Genomic DNA, 26,138 nt, shown 5'->3' with positions numbered 1-26,138 from the left:
CTATTGGTGAGTTAGATGCCAGCTTCATTTACAGCCATGAACTTCAGTTGACAGAATATATATAACCAAAAAACAATTATTAACAACTGTACAAAGATTTACAGTTTGCAAAATGCTGTTGGATGATTATTTCATTTGTTGCTCACATCTACTATGTGATATAGTGCAGAAATCTTTATTATAGACATTTGGAAAACAGATAATTGAACAATAAAGATGTTGCTTTCCCAGGATAACTAAAATAAAGGTCGGGAAAAGGACATTGAACCAAGATCTTTGGACTTTTGCCTAGTGCCTCTTGCTCTAATAGGCTGTCACTGCAAAGCTTACTGAGATCGTTCAAACATACGGCAATATTGTTTGGGGATGCAATGTATCTAAACATAAGCTGGCAACAAAAGAAAAAATCATCATATGGTATATCAATTTTATGAAACGTTTAAAAGTTAGTGTTTCAGTTTTTATATTTTTATGCTTTTAAGAAAGAAAAAACTTCAGAGTAGATCATAAAAATGGATCAAAATATGAATGAAAAATATAGACAATGAAAATTTTTGATAGAAAATTAAGAGGATTTTATTTACATTGATTTGAGTGAAACTGAGATTTAAAAAAACCTCTTAGCAGATTTGAGATTAATTTCTTCCATTTCAACACTGATGTGATGATTCTGGTCTATCTTCACCCCATAGTGTAATGTATTTGTGCTCTTTGATATGGAGTAAATATACAGTTTTGTAATATATTGGTAATATCATTGTCTGTCTTCCTTGCGTTTGAGAAGAATATTTTCTTATTCCTTTCAGTTTGGGAGTTAAGACAGCCTTCTGTTACCTTTTCTATTCTCCATAAACACTATAGAAGGTAAAACAAATGTTATTTACCAGCAGCTGTGGGGGTATCCACTACCTAAAACATTTTGTATGCAGTACTTGAATTACCTCAATTACTCCATAAGGCTGATATTATTATTTTGATTTGACAGAGAAGAAAAATAATGCTCATAAAAGTTAAGATTGTTTCAAATATCACATTATTAGTACAAGAAGAATAAGCCAAAGTTTAGGCTAAATTTTATGTTCGTCTTTGTTTAAAAAAAATTTTAAAGTCTATTCTTTTACTGCAAGAAGATTCACATAATAGACATCATATTAAAGTATTTCCTGTTTTCAATTACTTTCAATCATAATAAACTTTTCAAAGGAAACAACCAACAAAGTGATGAGACAACTCATACAATGGGAGAAAATATTTGCAAAGTATGCATCTGAGAAGGGGTTAATAAGCAGAACATATAAAGAGTTCAAATAGCTCTACAGAAAAAAAAAATAATCCTATTCAAATATGGACAAAAAATCTGAACAGACGTTTCTCAAAAGAAGACATACAAGTGGCAAATAGGTGTATGAAAAGGTGCTGAACATCGTTGATCATCAGAGAAATGGAAATAAAATAAATATCTTTTGAAAGTGAATGTTTTAGAACAGTTTATAAAATTTTTCGATGAAAATACAAGTCCACAATTGAACCAGAAAAGAAAAATAAAAAAGAGAGCATGATAGAATATATTTCTGAACCAAGATGTTTACTTCATAAACAGATCATGGACACTGGGGGCTTGCAGCAGAAGCATTTGCTTAGCCTTATCTGTGGTATTCCCAGGATGATCAGGTAATGAAAAGTCAACATGTTGTATAGTAAATGTAGACGCATGTTCATACACGTTTTTATTTATGTTTCTTTGAACGAAGGGCTTTCCATCTATACTGACAGCCCTTATAAATATGCAATTAATAAATTATACTAAATAATTTGGAACTTCAAATGAACTTCAATTTTGGCTCAACATAAATAGATTTCAAAACTGTACCAAAAATGTTTGTGTATATATATGTGTGTGTATATATATATGTGTGTGTATATATATATGTAACGGTGTTTCACATAAAGAAAATGTCCACTGTCATGTTTAAAAAAAGAACCTCAGGAATTCAGTAAGTTTATTCTTTCTCTGTGAAAGGAGCAATTTGCCTCCTCGGGTTTCATATGTTCAAAGGATTGTTCGACATTCTTGACCCATTGGAGGGATAACCGAGCAAGTCAATTCAGGTGGAATGAATGGACTTAGGTGCAGAGAGATGGTGTCTTCAGCTCTTACGAGAAGAATTTGTCCTTCTAACCTATTTATAAATTCTAATTTTGCCTTAGAAGTTACAAATAAGGCCGGGCGCGGTGGCTCAAGCCTGTAATCCCAGCACTTTGGGAGGCCGAGACGGGCGGATCACGAGGTCAGGAGATCGAGACCATCCTGGCTAACATGGTGAAACCCCGTCTCTACTAAAAAATACAAAAAAAAAAAAAAAAAAAATTAGCCGGGCGAGGCGGCGGGCGCCTGTAGTCCCAGCTACTCCGGAGGCTGAGGCAGGAGAATGGCGTGAACCCGGGAGGCGGAGCTTGCAGTGAGCTGAGATCCGGCCACTGCACTCCAGCCTGGGCGACAGAGTGAGACTCCGTCTCAAAAAAAAAAAAAAAAAAAAAAGAAGTTACAAATAATTTTAAATTATAGAATGTTGCTGGCCTTTAAGGAAGCATTTTTTCTAAACTAGAAATAAAAAATACAAAAATACAAGTGTCCTTTATACTTCTCTGATTAAAAGATAATTTCAGTTTTCTCACTTTTTGATAAATTTCTTCTTCTCTAACTGTTCATGTACTTCTCTGTGGTAGCCAGAATTTGAAGATGAAACTGGTGACATTTACATTCTGGGGTTACTCCTATAATTAAATGCCGAAAGGGAGATTATGGACCTCCACTTAGTCCAAATATAAGAGCCATTTAAAATCAAAGAGTTTTATCCACTTGGTAGGAAGAAGAGTAGAAGAGAAAGTCAGAGGGATCCAAAATGTGAGAAGAACTCAATTAATTCCTGTTGCTTTGAATGCTAGGTCCATATCAGAAGGAATGTGGGTGGCATCTAGGAACAGACAGTTCTCCCTCCTGATGGCTAGCAAGGAAATGAGACTGGAGACCAGCAGCCACAACGAAGTGGACTCTGGCAACACCTTGTATAAGCTTAGAAGTAGATTTTTCCCCAGAGCTTCCAGATAAAAGGCCAATCAAGGTGACACCTTGATTGGAGCCTGGTAAGACTCTAAGCAGAGTTCAGTTCAACTGGTTCAGACTTCTGATGTAATAAATCGTTATTTTTTTCAATTGCTAAATTGTGGTAATTTATTTTTGAAGCAAAACCAAAAAAAAAAAAAAAACCCTGATACACTAAGATTTATTTTTAAAAGTTTATCTCCAGCATTTATTATTTAATAGTAAAAAGTATTATTGAACTCTTATCATGTGTCAAGCACAGGACTAGACAATGGTAGTGCAAAGATGTGCATCACAGTCACTACTGTGAGGTCTTCAAAACAGAAGAAAAATAAAAACATAAATTGCGGCCGGGCGCGGTGGCTCAAGCCTGTAATCCCAGCACTTTGGGAGGCCGAGACGGGCGGATCACGAGGTCAGGAGATCGAGACCATCCTGGCTAATATGGTGAAACCCCGTCTCTACTAAAAATACAAAAAACTAGCCGGGCGAGGTGGTGGGCGCCTGTAGTCCCAGCTACTCGGGAGGCTGAGGCAGGAGAATGGCTTAAACCCGGGAGGCGGAGCTTGCAGTGAGCTGAGATCCGGCCACTGCACTCCAGCCTGGGCGACAAAGCGAGACTCCGTCTCAAAAAAAAAAACAAAACAACAACAACAACAACAACAAAAAACATAAATTGCTTCATAGAGTGATGACTGAAAAATGTGAAGCATTTCAAAATATGAAGATGTCACTAAGAAGCATACATTTATTTAATGGCTATTTTACCTATGGGGTGAGGCTTTTGAAATTATCACCGAAATACTTATTCTTTCATGAGCTGATACATATTTCTAAAGACGTTCATTTCCTTTACTTCTGACTCTTCGAATTATACATTTTTGAACACTATCTCTTCTATAGTCTTCCAGACAAAGTTAGTAATTTATTATGTAATGTATTGACTTTCATTGTCAGTCACGTAATCTCTACCAATAATCAACTCAAAGTATTTTCATTCCAAAGAAAGGCTTATGCATCTTTGTGTTTTATGGAGTTTCTAGCACCCGTATTCAATTGAATTCAGGAAAGTATGCAATATATTCTGAGAACAAAATTTTGAAACTGAACAGAGATATGTACCCCATGAAATCAAGATGACATTTAAACATTGAGAAGAATAACATATTTAAAATTTTAAATGAAACGTTACTTTGCAAAAGAAGGTTGATTCATTCAAATGTTAATATGTAGACATATGGCTTCAGGCATATCATTCCCCATAAATAAAACATGTAAAGTGCTTTTATTCTACCCCCAAAAGGACCCTTTTATATAATTGATTGAGATATCATTAAAGTCATTTTTTATAACATTAAACAAAAAAATTTCATACTATCTGCACTTTAGATATTTCTCTGTCATGTGTCACAAGTTACGGAAATAGAGGTTACTTGTAAATATTAACCAAAAAGTAATCTTTTGTGAAATTAATAGTCTTTCTCTTCTGTACATGCAAGCACACTTTTATGTCTGTTTGGTATATTTAAAATTATTTTAATACTCAACTTCTTAAGGACAAAAGACAGAAAGACTGCCAGTTTCTGGGACGGCAAAGTGATCAGTTCTACCCCTGGGCTAATGAGTTATAGTTTATTTATTTGACCTCTTCCGGAAATTACTGTAAGATCATTTGAAGAGAAGGTTTAGCATTGTCATCATCCATTCTGATTTCACATTTCTAATTAGGCCAAATATATTCTAATCAAAATATTAAAAACAATGTTAAAATACCTTAAAACAAGCAGATTTTGAGATGATGGCACACTAGCAATATGATAAAAATAATGAATTAGAGAAAGCTTCCTACTAAAATGACTTTTTCTATATAAAAAGAAAACCATATAGAATAAAGTAAATGAAGTGCTATTCATCCTTTGATAGTCAGGCAATACATACTGGTTCAATGTCTCTTTCAAATAAAGAGGACATAGTTCGAAAAAACAAAAAGAAAAGAAAAGATAAAAAGGAAAGAAAAAAGAAAAGAAAGGAAAGAAAAGAAAAGAAAAGAGAGAGGGAGGGAAGTACGAAAGGAAGATCCTTATATTATAACAGATTATCTCCTATTGATTTTTGTTACTGGGAAAATAAAAATTTCTCCATTTTAATAGAATTTTAGTAACTAGAAAATTGGCAAACAGTTAATTTTTCTTTAAGAGTCAATTGGATTAATTGATACAATATTTCATAGAGATGATTTCTGTAAATATGCTACTGATAAGGAATCATTTTAAAAACTGAAATCATGACTTACCAATATAAAATGAACAAGTGTCAAATTTTAACACATGAATAAATTAAGGAATCAGAAAGATGTTAAAACTGGTTCAATAGAAATCTGAAGACTCTCATTCTACAAGTCCAGCATTACCCTAATACCAAAACCAGACAGGGACACAATAACAACAACAAAAGAAAACTACAAGGATATCCCTGATGAATATAGATATAAAATACCTCATAAAATATCAACAAATTGAATTTAACAACTTATTAAAAATATCTTTCACCATGATCAAGTGGAATTCTTCCCAGGGATGCAAGGATGGTTCAACATAATGCAAAATAACAAATGTGATAGATCACATTGACATAATCAAGCACAAAACCCATATGATCATTTCAATAACTTCTGTTAAAGCATTCAACAACTGTTTATGATAAAAATTCTCAACAAACTGGCTATTGAAGAAACACCTCAAAATAATAAAGGTCATATATAACAAACCCATATCTCACATCAGACTGAGTAGGGAAATATTAAAGGCCTTTCCTCTAAGATTTGAAACAAGACCAGAATGTCCACTTGGACCACATTGTTTTCAATATGATACTAGAAATCCCAGCTAGAGCCATTATACAAGAGAAAAAATGAAAATGTGTCCAATTTGGAAAGGAAGAAGTCAAATTATCCTTGTTCACAATTGACATTATCTTATATTTAGAAAACACTGAAGACTTCATCAAAAAAAAAACTATTATTAACAAAACTGATAGAATAATTAAGTAACGGTGCTAGGTACAAAATTAACATATAAAAATTAAGAGCAGTTATGTATGCCAACAGCAAATAACCTGAAAAAAAAATCAAGAAAGCAATTTAACTTATGATAGCTACAAAAATATAAACTACTTATGAGAAAATTTCACCAAAGAAGTGAAAGATATCTACAAGAAAAAATACAAAACACTGATAAAGAAATTGAAGACAGCACCAAAAAACGAAAGATAACCCATGCACCTGGATTGAAAGAATTAATGTTTTTAAAATGTTCGTAGTACCCTTTGTGATTTTCAGATTAAATGCAATCCCTATCAAAATACCAATTACATTCTTCAAAGAAATAGGAAAAAAGTTCTAAAATTTGAATGAAACTACAAAAGGCCCTGAATTGCCAAAGCAAATTTGAGCAAAAAGAACAAGTTTGGAGCCATTACATTACCTGATTTCAAAATACACTACAAAGCCATAGTAACCAGAAATCACGGCACTGGACTTAATAACACACATAGAACAATTCAAGAGAATAGAGAATCCAGAAATAAATCCACACATACACAGATGACTCATTTTCAACAAAGGCACAGAGAACATACATTGGGGAAAGACAATCTCTTTAATAAAAGGATCTGGAAAAACTCTATAACCTTTGTAAAAGAATAAACTAGATGCTCATTTCTCACCATATACAAAAATCAAATTAAAATTGATTAAAGACATAGACCTGAAATCTAAGACCTGAAACTATGAAATCTAAGGGACCTGAAATCAAGACCTGAAACTATGAAACTACTAAAAGAAACCATTAGGGATATGCTTTAGAATACATCTGGGCAAAGAATTTTTGGGTGAAACCTCAAAAGCATAGGCAGCAAAAGCAAGAACAGAAAAATAAGATCTCATCAAATCAAAAAAAATCTGCACAGCTAAGGAAACAATCAACAACCCACTGAATGGGAAAAAAATATTTTCAATTTATGCATCTGGCAAGGGAAAATTACCCGACTGTATAAGGAACTCATACAAGTAAATAGCAAAACAAATAATCCAATTAAAAAATGTACAAAAGATCCGACTAGACATTTATCAAAGGAAGGCATACAAATGGTCAATAGAATCTTCTTTAAATGTTTGAGATCACTAATTATCAAGGAAATGTAAATGAAAACTACAATGAGATATCTCAACCCAGTTAAAATGGCTTTCATCAAAGGTGAGGATATGGAGAAAGGGGAAACGTCATACACTGTTAGTGGGAATGAATGCAGCATGAATACAGCATGGAGGTTCCTCAAAAGACTAAAAATGGAACCCCATGTAATTCAGCAATCCCACTACTCTGTGTGTGTGTGTGTGTATGTGTATGTGTATGTGTGTGTGTGTGTATTGATTTCCTTTATTTTGTGTGTGTGGGAAATCATTATATCAAAGAGATATCTACATTTCCATATTTATTAACATCCATGCATTATTCCATGCATTATTAGCAATAGCAAAAATATGGAACCAACCTAGGTTTTCATGAATGGATGAATGAATAAAGAAATGTCTTTTACACACACACAATGGAATATTATTCGGCCACACACACACACACACACACACACACAAAGAAATCCTACTATTTACTGCTACATGGATGAAACTGTAGGTCATTATGTTAAGTGAAATAAGCCAGGCACATAAAGGGAAATATCACATATTCTTACTCATATATGGGAGCTAAAAAATTAGATCTCATTAAGATAGAGAGTAGACAGTGGATACCAAAGTCTGGGATGGGAGATAGGGAAGGAAGCAATAAATAGAATTTGATTAGTGGGTACAAAAGACAGTTAGGTATAAGTAAAAAAGATGTAGTGTTTGATAGTTCAGTAGGGTGACTATAGTTAACAGTAATCTATTATATATTTCAAAAGAGTCAGAAGAGAATAATTCAATAATTCAGTGTAAAGATAAATGCTTGAGGTGATGGATACTCCAATTACCCTTATTTGATCATTACATGTCATATGAATGTGTCAAAATATCATAAATATCCCCAAAATATGCTCACCTATTATATTATGTATCATTTTTTTAAAAATCCAAAGACAGACAGACACACACACAAACACACTCAGGAATGCTGAAATTATTTTGCAAATAAATGCGCAGTGATTAATATACAAAAAGCAAGAAAATGTAATGTTTGCAATCATCTTTTGGTGTAGGGAGAATATCATAAAAACATTCTGGCATCTCTACCAGATAAAAGTTTACTTGCATCTTTACCATTTTTATCACCATCAGCACTATAAAAGTTAACTTCTATCTCTACAAATTTCAAAATACAACATTCAGAAACAACAAAAGAAACAAATCCGTATAGAACTGGAAAACTCCAAGAGTATTCTGGACAATGTCCAGTATTCCATTGTAAGAAGAGCCTTTAATCTTTTGCCTACTTCAAAGACTACACCATTTTTTCAAAACTATGACCCTTTTATTCTAGAAATATATTATTGCATTGGAAAAACATTTTTCATTTAATATTTACATTAGGTAACTGTCATTACAGTTTATTGAACATGCCAAGTTGAATAAGTTATGGATCCCTCAATCAAGGGATATTTTAGTAAAGATATACAGAGTCAATCGAATTATGAATTTCAGTGCAATTAGATAAATAATAGGTTAAAGGAATATTCTTAGAAGCAATTACTTGAGCTCAACACATGTATAAATATATATATTTCCACATTGGTCTTTTTAAATATAAATTTAAGGGGTACAAATGCAATTTTGTCACAAAGATATATTGCATAATAGTGAAGTCTGGACTTTTATTGTAGCCATCACTCAAATAATGTATATTTTATCCATTAAATGGTTTCTCATCATCCAACCCCTCCCACTCCCCAACCCTTGGGTGTCTCTAACGTCCATCACTTCACACTCTATGTCTATGTTTAAATATTACTTATTTCCCACTTATAAGTGAAAGCAGGGTATTCTCCTCCTGTTTCTGAGTTATTTTTTTGAAGATAATGGCCTCCAGTTCTATCCACATTGCTGCAAAAGACATGATTTCATTTTTTTATGGATGAATACTATTCCACTATGTATATATACCATATTTTCTTCAGTCATCCATTGATGGACACTTTGGTTGATTTCATATCACTGCTGTTATGAATAGTGCTGTGATAAACATTTGAGTGCAGTTATCTTTTTCTTACAATGACTTTTTTTCCTTTGGAAAGATACTTAATAATGGAATTGCTGAATTGAATTGGTAGTTCAATTTTTAGTTGATATATCTTCATACTGTTTTTCATAGAAGTTATACTAATTTACATTTCCACCAACAGTGTATAAGTGTTCCTTTTCTCCACATCCTTGCCAACACCTATTGTTTTATGTCTTTTTAATAGTAGCCATTCTGACTGGTGTAAGATGATGTCTCAGTGTATTTTAATTTGCATTTATCTGATAATTAGTGATGTTTAGCATGTTTTTATGTGCTCATTGCCCATTTGGTATGGCTTCTTTTGAAAAATACATATGTTATTTGCCCACTTTTTAATAGGTTTTTTAAATTGTTTCTTGTAAATTCTGGGTATTAGTCCTCTGTCAGATACATCGTTTGCTAGTATTTTCTCCCATTCTGCTGATCATCTTCCCACTCTGTTATTTGTTTTGCTATGCAAAAGCATTTTAGTTTAATTGTTTCACTTGTCTGTTTTAGTTTTTGTTTCTTGTGCTTTTGAGATTTGTCATGAATTCTTTGAGTAGACCAAGATCCAGAAAAATTTTCCCCAGGTTTTCTTCAAGAATTTTTTATGGCTTTAGGTCTTACATTTAAGTCTTTAGCCCATCTTGTGATTATGGTGAGAATAGGAGAACATTTTTGTTCTTCTTCTTACAGCAATTCAATTTTTCCAGCACTATTTATGAAAAAGGGTGTTGTTTCCCCACTGTAGCTCTTGTTGGCTTTGACAAAGATCACTTGGCTGCAGTTATGTGGCTTTATTTATGTATTATTTATTCTATTCCATTGATTTATGTGACTATTTTAATACCAATACTAGGTTGTTTGGTTACTACAGCCATGTATTATAATTTGATTCAGGTAATGTGTTACCTCCAGCTTTGTTCTTTTTGCTTAGGATTGCTTTGAATATTCACGATCTGTTAGAACGTATATGTATTTAAATATTTTTGGTAATTCTGCAAAAAATGATGTTGGTATTTTGATAGGGATTGAGTTAAGTCTGTATATTTAAGTAGACAGTACAGTCATTTGAACAATATTAATTCCTCTGATTCATAAACATGGGATGTTTTTCCATTTGTTTGTGTCATTTACAATTTCTTTCATCAATGTTTTGTAGTTTACCTTGAAAAGATTTTTCATCATCTTGGTTAAATATATTCCTACATTTTATTTGTGTATTTATGTATGTATTATTTATTGTAGCCATCATAAATGGATTGCCTTCTTGATTTGGTTTTCAGGTAGATCATTATTGGTGTATGAAATGCTACTGATTCTTGTATGTTGACTCTGTATCCTGCAAGTTAATGAATTTGTTTATCAGGCCTAGAGTTTTTGGTGTAGTCTTTAGGGGTTTTCTGGATATAAGATCATATTATCAGCAAACAAACAATTTGACCACCTCTTTTCCAATTTGGATGTCTTTTATTTCTTTTTCTTGCCTGATTGTTCTGGCTAGGACTTTCAGTACTATTTAGAATAGGAGTGGTGAAAGTGGGCATCCTTGTCTTGTTATACTTTTCAGAAGGAATGCTTTCAACTTTTTACAATTCAGTATGATTTTCACTGTGAGTTTGTCATGTATTACCTTTATTATTTTGAGATATGTTCCTTCTATGTCTAATTTGTTGAAGATTTTTTGTCATGAAGGAATGCTGAATTTCATCACTTTTTATTTGTCTATTGAGATGATTATATGATTTTTGTCCTTAATTCTCTTTATGTGATATATAGCATTTATTGATTATGTATGTTGAACTATCCTTGCATCCCTGGAATAAAACCCAGTTGATCATGGTATATTATTCTTTTCATGTGCTGTTGGGTTTGATTTCGATTTTGTAATATTTTGTTGAGAACTTTTGCTTCTATGTTCCTCTGGAATATTGGACTGTAGGTTTTAATTTTTGTTGTGTCCTTGTCTGATATTTGTATCACAGTGACACTGGCCTTGTAAAATGAGTTAGAGAGAAATCCCTCCTTCTTGATTTTTTAGGAACATTTTCAGGAGGATTAGTATTAGGTGTTTTTTGGGTTTTTTTTTGTTTGTTTGTTTGTTTTTTGTGTATTTGGTAGAATTTAGCTGTAAGTCTATCAAATCCTGGACTTTTTATTGGGAGATTTTATTATTATTATTATTAGTGGTTCAGTCTCACTACTCATCAATGGTCTGTTCAGGAATCTAGTTCTTCCAGATTCAATCTTGGGAAGCTGCATGTTTCCAGGAATTTCACCATTTCCTCTAGATTTTCTAGTTTGTGAATGTTAGTTGTTCATGGTAATACCTAATGATCCTTTGTATTTCTATGGTATCAGGTGTAATAGCTCATTTATCATTTCAGATTTTTTGGGGGGGTTCTTCGCTCTTCTTGGTTAGCCTAGTTAGCGGTTTTTCAATTTTGTTTATTAAAGAACCATCTTTTACTTTTTTGATCCTTTCTATTGTTTTAGTGTCTCTATTTCATTTACTTTTGCTCTGATCTTTGTTACTTCTTTTCTTCTGCTAACTTTGGGTTTGATTTGTTCTTATTTTCTAGGTCCCTGAGGTGTGACATTAGGTTGTTAATTTATAATGTTTTCTACATTTTGATGTAGACATTTAATGCTATAAATTTCTCATTTAGCACTACTTTTGTTGGATCCCACAGCTTTTGGTATATTGTGTTTTGAGTTTTATTTGTTACAAAAACATTTTTAATTTCTGCCTTAATTTCTTTGTTGACAAAATGATTGTACAGTCTTTAAACCATTAAGAATAAGCCCCAGGGCTAAGGCCCATTTTCTCAGGAAAGAGAGGCATGACTTAAAACAATGAAGGTCATTGTTTCTTTTCCAAGTTCTGAATTTTAAAATAAACTTTTCAAACTACACTGTGAATATTGTCTTAGAAACTTCATTTTCCAGATGAAAACAAAAAAAAACACTTACAGAAAGGACTTGTAGTCTATTGCAGCAAGGTGCATTTTAAAATGAGAGAGAATGACGAAGGCAAATGTGTGTGTGGAAGAAATGTGTGATAGAAAAACTTAAATGAGAAAATATTGCTTTTGTTTCTCAGGAAAATATGATACTTCCAAGATAATGATACGAAATTAGCTGAGGAAAGGCCTAAGCTAAAAATCATGGTCCTGAGAAGTTTGTAGGTCTTCTTGCTTATGTGTGGTATTTAGAACAGAGATGCTCTTAACTCTTTGGTCTTGGGACCACTTTATATGTTAAAAATTATTGGAACTTCACAGAGTTATAACATTTAACATATTAGAAATTGAAAATCTACTATTTAGTGTATCAGAAATTCAAACAAAATATTAATGTTAACAAAATTTTAATTTAAAAAATCATAAATTTCCAAAAAAAAGGGCTTTGATTTACATTTCATAAATCACTTGAATTTTTGGCGTGATGAGGCAGCTGGTTTCTGTTATTCATTTCTTCGGTAAACTGCATATATTTGTGATATGTCACTGTGATTAAAAAATTTCAAGTCACACCCTGACATTTAGATGAGAAAGATAGAAGCATTTTAATTACTTTTTAAACATAACTGTAAATATTCTTCTATGTTACTATACGAATACTCCACACATAGTATTTATTTATTTATTTATTAAATTGTGATAAGAACAGCTAACATAATATCTACTATCTTGACACACTTCTAAGTATACAATGCATTATTCTTAACTAAATGCACAATGTGGTACAGTTATCTAGAACTTACTTATCTTGCATAACTTAAACTTTATACCTGATGGAAAGCAACTCCTTATTTCTTCCTCCTCTCAGTCCCTGACAACAATTACACTCTCTGCTTCTATAGTTTGACTATTTTAGATTTCTCATGTAAGTGGCATCATGCAGTATTTGTTCTTCTGTGTCTGGCTTACTTTACTTAGCAAATGTCCTCCAAGATTCAGTCCTAGTGTTGCCTGTGCCAGTATTTCTTCCTTTCTAATGCTGAATTAGCCAGATGCGGTGGCTCATGCCTGTAATCCCAGCACTTTGGGAGGCCCAGGTGGGTTGATCACCTGAGATCAGGAGTTTGAGACCAACCTGACCAACATGGTGAAACCCCATCCCTACTAAATACAAAAAGTTAGCTGGGCGTGTTGACGCATATCTGTAATCCCAGCTACTTGGGAGGATGAAGCAGGAGAATCACTTGAACATGGGAGGTGGAGGTTGTGATGAGCTGAGATCACGCCATTGCACTCCATCCTGGGCAATGAGAGTGAAACTCCATCTCGAAAAGGAAAAAAAAAAAAAGAAAAGAAAAAGATCTTCGCATATCTAATGCTGAATAATATTCTAATGTGATATAAATATCACATTTCCTTAATCTATTCATCCATTGATAAACTTTTAAGTGTTTTTCCACACCTTAGTTATTGTGAATCATGCAGCAATGAACATGGGAGTGTAGATGTAGCTTCAAAACCTGATTTTAAGCCTTTAAAATTGATACCCAGAAGAGGGATTGCTGGATGATATAATATGCCTATTTTCAAGTTTTTGAAGAATCTCCATACTATTTTCCACAGCAGCTATACTATTTTACATTCCCACCAACAATATCCATTGTTTCCAATTTCTTTACATATCCTACAACATTTGTCATCTTTTTTTTAATAGTTGTCATCCTAAAATACATGATGTTATGTCTCACTGTGGTTTTGAGTTAAAGAATGGGTAGGAAATTCTATATCCATGGATTAGAAGACTTAATGTTAAAATGTCCATACTACCTAAAGCAAAAAATTCAATGCAATTCCTATCAAAATCTCAATGGAATTTTCTACAAAAATAGAAAAAAAGTCTTAAAATGTATATGAAACCAAAAAAGATTCCAAATAGCCAAAAGAATCTTGAGAAGAGAAAAGAATAAATCTGGAGGCAAGGATACTTTCTTAACCATACACTGTTTTATTAAAATCCATTCATTTATTTGTACTTTCATTGGATATTTTACCCATGCATTTTGTAACCAGGCATTTGCAAAATACTGGGTTGTGCCACTGCCTTGATTTATGCTGGGCAATCCCCTTTCTCCTGCCCCATTGCTTTTATATTATCAAAAACACTAATCTAGGAGATTTAATGATTCCTGTGGGCTCCAGTAGAGATATAAAAACAGTGAAGAGAAAGGGTTTTCAGAAGAGAAAAGTGGGAAAAAATAGACTTCATGACTTGAGACTGAACTTCAGCAGTGTGTGTCAGCCTGTTGTACAAATTAGCAGGTGGTCCCAGTAATATTTTAGTAGATATCAGTGAAGGAATTTCAGACATCAGATAAGATAAGCTAAACCTCCAAATAAAGCACCTAAGAACCAGAAATCTTCCTTTGCCAGGATGAAATTTGAACTCACTGAAAATTTAAATATTTGCCAGACAGAAGAGGGAAGATAAGAATCAATAAATGACTGAGCAGAAATTCAAAATTGGCTGAGATAATAAAATTGGCTGAGATAATGACACATGAGAGATGGCTTTAAATCTAGAAGGAATTTAGTTATTTTAAATGCTTATACTTAGGGTTGGGTGATTTTTTGATTGTTTATTTGTTGTCTGTTTGCTGTTGCTTGTTTCATCCTTTGGGTATAAATATTAGCTCAAGAGATAAAATCAGTTTTTGAAAATACAGAAAAAATTGTTATTACAATTGACAGAATAAATATAGCCAACCCCTCTTACACACACAACATAAGAAAAATAAGAAAGCTAGAAAGAGTATGACATGTGCATGAACTTGCTTAGAACAAAAGTTTTGATGAGTAAATTTGTGTAAATAGGACCTCCTGTCTATATAGACTGCTCATGACAGGCCACATCTGCAAGGTAAAACTCTAATATAAAATATCTACTTTCAATAATATAGACATAAAATAATTTTTTGCTATCTCTATAAAAAATAGGAACTCACTTGTCCTAATATCTGTGTTTCCATCCCAATAATGTATTGACTTGGAAACTAGGAACCAAACACATGCCAATAAGAAGATTTGCTAATGTGGTAACTTTTTTTTTTTTTAATACAACTTTAAAAATTTAAAGAACAAATTCTTTTATCCTCAAATACAGCTTCTCTGTAACTTGCTTTTCAGCTATCTATAATAAAAATTACTTCCCTATGAAAAAATTTTTATTTCACTTAAAATATTCCTTCCTCGATCAGATTCCTTTTGATGCAAAAAATTCCATTCTGTTATATCTAAAACTCCAAGTGTCAAAAATGAGTTTTGTGTATACACTAACCTTTAAACATACACATCTTTATATCTATATACATATCACTATCTATATCTATCTAAGCTGAGACTATAAGAAAATCTCAAATTCAATTGACAATAATTATTAATTTAATGTATTGTGATTGTAGTTTATTAACATTTCTTTTAATTCTCCTAGTTTATATCCTAGATCTACAAAAATGGAATGAGAGGAAGTAGGTCCAGTTATAGCTTTAATTGATTTTGTAATCATCTCTAGAATATATGTATATGATTACTATCTTTGAACATGAATGTAGAATTTAATTAAGACTCAACATGTACTCAGTAAGTGATATGGAATATTTTAAACTCCTTGTCCAAAGAGTAACACATCTCAGAAATATTTAAGCCATTCAGAAGCTTCTGTGAAAAAGTAGTAAATTACTTTTATAAATGTAAATTTAAAAGATATATACAAAGATATATATTTTGCTAAGTATTATGAAACAATCACAAGCTTGTAGAAACTTGAAGATCTCTAACCAGAGGTTACAGTAATACCACAAGTGCAAAACTACTAAGATAAAAAAAAATCGGAGATTTACTAAGGGAAAGATAAAGTTGGAAGCAATATACTCAGGATGTCAATTGAGAAGATTTCAGCATACTATAACAAGAAGTAGAATTCATTGAAGGGTTTGAAGCAGCAGTGTCACATTGACAGCTGGGTTTAGAATCATTCTCAGGCAGCATTGCAAAGAATGGATTGGAAAGAATAAAGGCTAATGAAAAAGACATAATTTAGGAAGTTATTTAAACATTTCTCACAAGCAGCAAGGAAACTCAGACAAAAGTAGTGGGAACTGAAGGAAGAGGATATATTTAAGTGTATTTGGAGGAAGAATTAATATGACTTAGTGATTACTATATTTCACCAATATGAAGATGTGTGTATTTTACATTTTAAAATCTTTTAACTCTAACAATATCTTCCAAACAGTGTCTTATAATCACTAAAGGACAGGTGGCTATCATGACATAATTATGTTAAAGTATAATTTCCAAAAAAGGAAAATTCATAATTCACATACAAATATAAAATTAACACATGATTAAGATTTCTGCATTCAATTAATAAATAAAGCAGTAAGATGTTCAAATCACTTCAATAAAGAATTTGAAGAAGAAACATATATATTTAAGCAATCTGGAATGCTAAAATAAATGTACTAATAGATGTAAAACTGGTAAATATCTTATAAGACAATAAAGTACAGTGGGTGGACTCATTTTTATCACTAGAAGGTAATTTATCTCTACTAGACAAAATACATGTTTGTTTTCACGGATAAATTTGCGTCCTTTGTTGTCTTTTTAACTTCTACCTTAGTTACATTCTGGAAGAGCCTAGCTAATATAAAGGCAAATGCATGTGTACATCTTCATACAATCAGATAATCTGCAGAAAGTCTAATAGGTAAGGCCCAGCACTGCACAGGAAATGATACCTAATAATCTTTTTTGGCATTTCTAAGTCTGGACAATTTCCCCTGACAGTTGTCATTGCCTGGAGCATGCTTAAATATGAAAATCACCAACACCAAAACGTGTTATTAATATATGTCAAAGTCTTGCAACAAGATCCCAGAGACCAAAGTAGAATATTCCAATAATCACTAGGAATCAATTAGTTACTTGAGAGGAAGATTAATCAGATGTGTTAGCAGCATTTCTGAACTTCAGCTAGTGACTGAAAAGCTGACTTCAAAACTCAACAGCACCATCAATCAATTGGATACAACTGACAGCTATACTTCACTTCAACACACCAGATCATACAATTTTCTAAAACATCCATGGGACCTTCACCAAAATAGATCACACTCTGTGCCACAAAACATACCTTAATGAGTTCAAAAGAATAGAAATCATACAATGTCTTCTCTCAGAGCAAAAAGAAATTAAACCAGAAATCAATAACAGAAACACAGATTGAAAAACCCCAAATATTTGGAGATTAAAAAACACACTTTTAAATAAAACATGGGTCAAAATTAAGACAAATTTTTAAAATATTTTAATGTAAATGAAAATGATGAACCCATAGCCAACATCACACTTAATGGGCAAAAGCTGGAAGCATTTCTCTTGAAAACCAGAACAAGATAAGGACACTCTCTATAACCACTCCTATTCAACATAGTGCTAGAAATCCTGGCCAGAGCAATCAGGCAATAGGGAAAAAAAACAAAAAACAAAAACACAAATAAAAAAAAAATTTAAAAAATCCAAATAGGAAGAGAGTAAGTAAAACTATTCCTGTTTTCAGACAACATGATTCCATATATAGAAAACCCCATAGCGTCTACCCAAGAGCTCTTTGATCTGAGAAAAAACTTAGACCAAGTTTCAAGCTACAAAATCAATGTATACAAATCTTCAGTATTTCTCTACACCAGCAACCTCCAAGCTGAGAGCCAAATCAGGAATGTAGTCTCATTCACAATTGCCACAGAAAGAAAAAAATACCTAAGAATAGAGCTAACCAGGGAGGAGAAAGACCTCCACAAGAGGAATTATGAAATACTGCTTAAAGAAATCAGAGATAACACAAAAAAGTATTTCATGATCATGAATAGGAAAAATCAATATCATTAAAATGGTCATACCATCCAAAGCAATTTACAGATTTAATGCTATTCCTGTCAAACTACTAATGACACTTTTCACAGAGTTAGAAACAACTATTTTAAAATTCATTTGGAACCAAAAAGGAGCTTGAATACTCAAGGCAATCCTAAACAAAAAGAACAAAACTGGAAGCATCATGTTATCTGACTTCAAAATATATTATAAAGCTACAGTAACCAAAACAGGATAGTATGGTACAAAAACCTAGACATAGACCAATGGAATAGAATAGAGAGCCCAGAAGTAAAGCTGCACACCTACAACTATCTAATATTTGACAAAGTTGACAAAAACAAGCAATGAAGAAAGAACTCCTTATTCAATAAATTGTTCTGGAATAACTGACTAGCCATATGCAGAAGATTGAAACTGGACCCCTTTCTTACACAACATAAAAAGCTCAAGACTTAAATGTAAAACCTAAAACTGTAAAATCTCTGTAAGGTAACCTAGGAAATACCACTCTGTTTATAGGACCTGGCAAAGATTTCATGATTAAGATGCCAAAAGCAACTGCAACAAAAGCAAAAATGGACAAATAGGATGTAAATAAACCAAAGAGCATCTCCACAGCAAAAGAACCTTTCAACAGAGTCAACAGACAATCTAAAGAATGAGAGAAAATACTTGAAAACTATGCATCCAACAGAGGTCTAATATCAAGATTCTATAAGGAACTTATACAAATTTACAAGAGAAAAACAACCCCATTTAAAAGTGGGCAAAAGACATGAACAGACCTTTTTTTTTTTTTTTTAAAGAGGCATACATAAGACCAGCAAGTATATGGAAAAATGCTCACATCATCAATCATTAGAAAAATGGAAACCAAAACCACAATGAGATACCATCTAATACCAGTCAAATCGGTTATTATTAAAAAGTCAAAAAACAACAGATGCTGGCAAGGTTGCAGAGAAAAGGGAACGCTTATAGGCTTCTGATGAGATCATAAATTAGTTCTGCTTGTCGAAAGTAGTGTGATAATTCCTCAAATAGCTTAAAACAGAATTTCCATTCAACCTAGCAATCCCATTATTTGGCATATACCCAAAAGAATATAAATCATTCTACCAAAAAGACACATGCATGCATATGTTTATCATAGCACTATTCACAATAAAGACATAGAAACAATCTAAATGCTGTTCATCAGTAGACTGGATAGAGAAAATGTGGTACATTTACACTATGGAATACTACACAACCATAAAAATGAAAAATATCATGTTCTTTGCAGCAGCATGGATGAAGCTGGAGACCATTATCCTAAGCAAACTAACACAGGAACAGACAACCAAATACTGCATATTCTTACTTGTGAGTGGGAGGTAAATAATAACTCATGAACACAAAGAGGGGAACAATAGAAACCAGGGCCCATTTGAGAGTGGAGATGGAGAGGAGGGAGAGGATAAGAAAACATAACTATTGGGTACTATACTCATTATTGGGTGACAAAATAATTTGTACACCAAATTCCTGTGGCACTCTGTTTACCTGTGTAACAAACCTGCACATATACCCTTACTAAGATAAAAGTTATAATAATAAAAAGAAATGAAAACAACTTATAGAAATATGTGATATGGAGCAAAAGCAGTGCTTAGATGGAATTTTAAAGCCTTGAATACACACATTAGAAAAGAAAACTAAGATCAATAATCTATGGTTTTATCTTAAAAAATTAGAAAAAAAAGAATAAATTAAATCCAAAGTTATCAGAAAAACATATAAATGAAAGCAAAAATCAATGAAATGGAAAACATAAATCAATTGAGAAAGTCAACAAAACCATAAGCTTGTTCTTTGAAAAACAATGAAATTGATGGGCATTTAGTCAGGGTAAGATAAAAGAGAGATAACACACATTACTAATATCAGAAATTAAAAAGGAGTCATCCCTACAGAAATAGGTATTTAATAGATAGTAATGAATATTATGTACCAACTTTATGCCTACAGATTTTAAAATCTAGATGAAATGAATCAATTCATTAAAAGACATAATCTGCCAAAATTCACACAAGAAGAAATAGACAATCTCAATAGGCCTATAAGTTTTTAAAACATTGAATCAATAATTAGTAATCTTCCAAACCAGAAAGCACTGGGTCCAGCAGGTTTCAGCAGTGAACACTAACAAACTTTAAAAAAAAAAACAGACAGACTAGTATTTCTCATGCATGTACATGCAAAAGCATCAACAAACTATTAGCCAAGCAAATCCACACTGTATAAAGAGAATTATGCAACATGACAAAGTGGGACTTACCTCACATATGCAAGGCTGGTTCCAAAATTAATGAATGCAATCCATCATATCAATCAGCTAAAGAAGAAAAATACATAATAAATTAATAGATGTAGAAAAAAGATTTTACAAAATTTAATATCTACTCATGGTCCAAACTCTTCATCAACTAATAATAGAAAGGAATTTTCTCTAATTGATAAAGAATATCTACAAAATTTACACAGTTAACGTCATACTTAATGTTCAGAATTGGATAATTTTCCCACCAACATCAGAAACAAGGCAAGAATGTTCCCTCTCACCATAGTTTTTAAACTTGCACTTGACACTCCCAGCTAAAGTAATAAGACAAAAAGGAAATAAAAGATATACAGACTGGGAACAAAAAAATAAAATGGTCCTTGTTCATTGATGATATGATCATCAATGTAGAAAACACAAAATAATTAACAACAACAACAAAAAAAACTCCTTAAACTAATAGTGATTATAAGAAGTTTGGATGATTAATATACAGATCTGAAATTTGAAATTAAAAATACATTACTATTTGCATTACCACCTCCAAATATAAAATACTTATGTACAAATATAAAGAAAATATGTTCAAGATTTATGTGAGGAAAACCACAAAACGCCTGTGAAAAAATCAAGGGAGAGCTAAATAATTGGAGAAATACCTTGTCCTTGTTTGTGGACAAGGAAATTCAATATTGTTATGGTATCAGTTTTTCTCAGCTTGATCTATAGATTCAATATAACTCCAGTCGAATTATCAGCAAATAATTTTTTTTTTAATATTGACAAACTAATTCTAAGGTTTATATGGAGAGGCAAAAGATTCAAAATAACCAACACAATAATGAAGGAGGACCACCGTGTTAAAGGACTGACACTACTGGAGTTCAAGACTTCCTATAAAGCTATAGTAATCAAGACAGTAAGATATTTGTGAAAGAACAGACAAATAAGTCAATAGAATCGAATAGAGGGCCCTGAAATACACCCACATTAATAGAGTCAACTGGTTGACAAAAGAACAAATGCAGGGCCGGGCGCGATGGCTCACGCCTGTAATCCCAGCACTTTGGGAGGCCGAGGCGGGCGGATCACGAGGTCAGGAGATCCAGACCATCCTGGCTAACACGGTGAAACCCCATCTCTACTAAAAAATACAAAAAATTAGCCAGGCGCTGTGGCGGGCGCCTGTAGTCCCAGCTACTCAGGAGGCTGAGGCAGGAGAATGGCGTGAACCCGGGAGGTGGAGCTTGCAGTGAGACGAGATTGCGCCACTGCACTCCAACCTGGGCGACACAGCAAGACTCCGTCTCAAAAAAAAAAAAAAAAAAAAAAAAAGGAACAAAAGCAGCAGTACAATGGAGAAAAGATAGTCGTTTCAACAAATGGCTCCAGGAAAACTGAACATCAACATGGAAAAACTTGAATCTAGACACAGACCTCATACCTTTCAGAAAAATAATCCAAAATAAATCATAGACATAAATATAAAGCAGAAAACTGGAAAACTACTAGAAAATAGCATAAGAGAAAATTCAGATTACTTTGAATATGGTGATGATTTTTTTTTATTAATTATACTTTAAGTTCTAGGATACATGTACAGAATGTGCAGGTTTTTTACATGGGTATACAAGTGCCATGGTGGTTTGCTGTACCAATCAACCCATCCTCTACATTAGGTATTTCTTCTAATGCTATCCATCCCCTACACCCCCACCCCATGACAGGCCCCAGTGTGTGATATTCCCCTCCCTGTGTCCATGTGTTCTCATTGTTCAGCTCCCACTTATGAGTGAGAACATGCAGTGATTGGTTTTCTATTCTTGTGTTAGTTTGCTCAGAATGATGGTTTCCAGCTTCATCTATGTCACTGCAAAGGACATGAACTCATCCTTTTTTATGGCTGCATAGTATTCCATGGTGTATATGTGCCATATTTTCTTAATCCAGTCTATCATTGATGGGCATTTGGGTTGGTTCCAAGTCTTTGCTATTGTGAACAGTGCTGCAATAAACATACATGTGCATGTGTCTTCATAGTAGAATGATTTATAATACTTTGTATATATACCCAGTAATGGGATTGCTGGATCAAATGGTATTTCTGGTTCTAGATCCTTGAGGAAACACCACACTGTCTTCCACAATGGTCGACCTAATTTACGCTCTCACCAACTGTGTAAAAGCATTCCTATTTCTCCACATCCTCTCTAGCATCTGTTTTTTCCTGACTTTTTAATGATTGTCATTCTAACTGGCATGAGATGGTATCTCAATGTGATTTTGATTTGCATTTCTCTGATGACCAGTGATGATGAGCATTTTTTCATGTGTCTTTTGGCTGTATAGATGTCTTCTTTTGAGAAATGTCTGTTCATACACATACACACACACACACACACACACTTTTTTTTTGAGACAGAGTCTCACTCTTTTTGCCCAGGCTGTAGTGCACTGGCGCAATCTTGGCTCACTGCAACCTCCACCTCCCGAGTTCAAGTGATTCTCCTGCCTCAGCCTCCCCAGTAGCTAGAATTACAGGAGCCTGTTATCACGTCTGGCTAATTTTTTTTTTTATTTTATTTTTAGTAGAGATGGGATTTCACCACGTTTGGCCAGGCTAGTCTCGAACTCTTGACCTCAGGTGATCCGCCTGCCTCGGCCTCCCAAAGTGCTGGGATTACAGGTGTGAGCCACGGTGCCCAGCTTAAGTGTATATTATTGAATGAAAGAAGCCAATATTAAAGGGCTACATAGTGTACAATTCCAATTATATGACATTCTGAAAAAGGCAAAACTATAAGACAGTAAAAAGATGAGTGATTGTCAGGGTTTGGGAGGAAGGAGAAATAAATAGGCAAAACACTGACAATTTTGGGGGCAGTAAAACTATTTGCCATGATACTATAATGGTAGACATACATATATATGAATAATATTTATATATAAAATACATAATAAATACTATATATGTTATTGATATATCATTATATATTTGTCCATATCATAGATTTCAAGACAAAGGAAGAGATTTGTGAATATGGGATTGTTCAGGAAAAGGAGGTAGTGAGAAATGAAGAGAACTAAGGTGAGATTTTGATAAACTATTTTGAGACATAGAAAATTAAGAAGAAAATAATAATCTAGCATTAGTAGCTATGACTTCTGTAGAGTAACCAAGTTCCAACCAAATTCAGGCTTTATGATCAAGTGATAGATCAGGAGGTAATGAAATATTCTAATTGGCTGTGAAAATTGGGTTATGCTTTTCCATAAACCATATAATATATTAAATAACTCACTATGCCCAATTAATCAAAATAATTTAATTAATTTAAATGAATTTATTTTTAGTTAAAAATGAATAGACATTGCTAAATTTGATTTTTTGGTTCTTTTTATTATATATGCAGTGTCTATTCCTTTTTATGTACTTTTTTGTGTACATGTGCCTAATGTATCTTTTAAAAATTTCTACAATTGTACCCCTAACACCAAATACATATTTCCATATCAACCCTTATCACAGTGCACTCTAATTTTCTGTTTACTCATCAGTTTTCTTCCATGAGAATCCTTGGTTCTTGACTGTTCTAACAGTGTCTTAATGTTTTACCACCAGAAATACAACACAGTCTGACATAGTGGGTGCTCAATATGTGTCCTTTTAAAGTATATGTATGAACTATTTTCTATTACTGTACTTAGTCAGGTAAGGGTGATTGCAGTAGTTATAAGAGGGGCCCTCAACCCCTGGCTCACAGACCATAACCAGTCCCTGTCCTGTTAGGACTGGGCAGCACAGCAGCAGGTGAGCGATGGGTGAGTAAGAGAAGCTTCATCTGTATTTACAGCTGCTCCTCATCACTCACATTACTTCACAGTACTGCCAGAGCTCCACTTCCTGTCAGATCAGTGGTGGCATTAGATTTTCAGAGTGTGAAACCTATTGTGAACTGTGCATGCAAGGGATCTAGGATGTGTGCTCCTCATGAGAATCTAATGCCTGATGATCTGTCACTGTTTCTCATCATCCCCAATAAAATAATTATTTTAATGACTTTTCAAGATAGGTGACATTATATCTGATTTGTTGATGGGGAAACTAGTAATTAAAAAGTATACATGATTCTCCATAGATCACAAAACATTTAAGTGTTTCTAAAGTTCCTGTTCTTTCCTCTAGCTCAACAGTCCCCAACCTTTTTGGCACCAAGGACCAGTTTTGTGGAAGACAATTATTCCATAAACTGGTAGTCAGGTGGGGTTGGGATGGTTTCAGGATGTTTGGAGCACACTATATTTATTGTGCACTTTATATTATTATCCTGTAATATATAATGAAATAATTATATAACTCACCATAATGTAGAATCAATGGGAACCTTAAGCTTGTTTTCCTGCAACTAGATGGTCCTATTTGGGGGTCCTATTCGGGGGTCCCATTTGGGGATGATGAGACTATCTAGTTGATTCCTGAAACTGATATCAGTTCCCAAACCTGAGTTCCAGAGAGCACATCTCAGGCCATGTTTTTGCTTCTGTCTTGCTTACTGCTTAAGGTTTGAATTCTTCTAATCTTGAGGCTTCTGAATTCAGGTAATAGCTTGACCAAGAATATTCCTTTGGCTCTGTCTCTGACTCACAACCATAGGTCTCTTAAGTAACCTCTAGGACCTTTCTAGAAATTGAGATTTTCATTCTTACTCATCTCCTATGTTGAAACTGACATCAATGCAAATCCATCAGTACAAAATCAAAGCATGAAGTGAAAAAATATAAAGGAAATAAAAACTCTATATCTACGAATGTATGGGAAAGATACTAAGTCCATAGGCTATAGGGTAAAATTAGATCAAATACTAAGACAGCACTATTAAGATAAATAATTCAAATAGAGCTGGTTGTAGAACTAAAGATAGTGAGCAAGTTAATATCCAAACCACAAGAAGAGATTGGAAAATAATACATAATCTTCTGGAAACAACATTATGGGTCTGTGAACTATCTTTATTAATTTTTTAAAAGTTCAAAAACATTCAGCAGCAATAAAAGAAATAAGCATTTATTATGCTAACAGTGTTAATTCTGAAAAATATGTAATTGAAGGAACCTAGCCAAATCATAAATAGAACAGATAAAGTCATTCTCAAGTGAGAATGGTATTGAAACACTAAGATTTACCGATTTTAAACAAGAAGTTTACCTAGCATGATCTGATTTGGCATTTACTTGTAGCCATTAGCAGTTGACATTAATATTAAACAAATCCTTCATTAGGGTTGTAGCTGTATTGAAAAGGATTGCTTTCTGGTGTTAACTTTTTTTTTTTTTTTGCACAGAATTTAAACGGTTTGTCTAATTCAGCTCTTTGTGAAGAATCAGGAGCTTGTCCTTGCCACTTTTAGCTTTGCAATTGGCATTTCTTTCATCAACTTTCTTTTATTAACTCACTGATTTCCTGGAAGAATCATCTTATCTTCTTAGATTTATTCATCTGTGAAGATTTAAAATATATAAAAGCAGACTAAAAAAAAAAAAAAAAACACATACACACA

General features: G+C 33.1%; 1 long non-coding RNA gene across 1 annotated transcript in view; it reads right to left on the bottom strand.

Moving 5' to 3' along the window:
* The window catches only part of LOC112427016 (uncharacterized), a 557,450-nt gene that overhangs the window by 100,210 nt on the left and 431,102 nt on the right, over window positions 1-26,138 (bottom strand). Inside the window, exon 3 of the long non-coding RNA XR_011606499.1 lies at window positions 20,578-20,634. This is a non-coding gene — a long non-coding RNA (uncharacterized lncRNA). The remainder of the gene's footprint in view (window positions 1-20,577; window positions 20,635-26,138) is intronic.

The sequence above is a fragment of the Macaca nemestrina genome, chromosome 8, assembly GCF_043159975.1.
Source record: "Macaca nemestrina isolate mMacNem1 chromosome 8, mMacNem.hap1, whole genome shotgun sequence".
Taxonomy (NCBI): domain Eukaryota; kingdom Metazoa; phylum Chordata; class Mammalia; order Primates; family Cercopithecidae; genus Macaca; species Macaca nemestrina.
The sequence above is the reverse complement of the archived record's forward strand: the minus strand, read 5'-3'. Positions and strand labels throughout refer to the sequence as shown.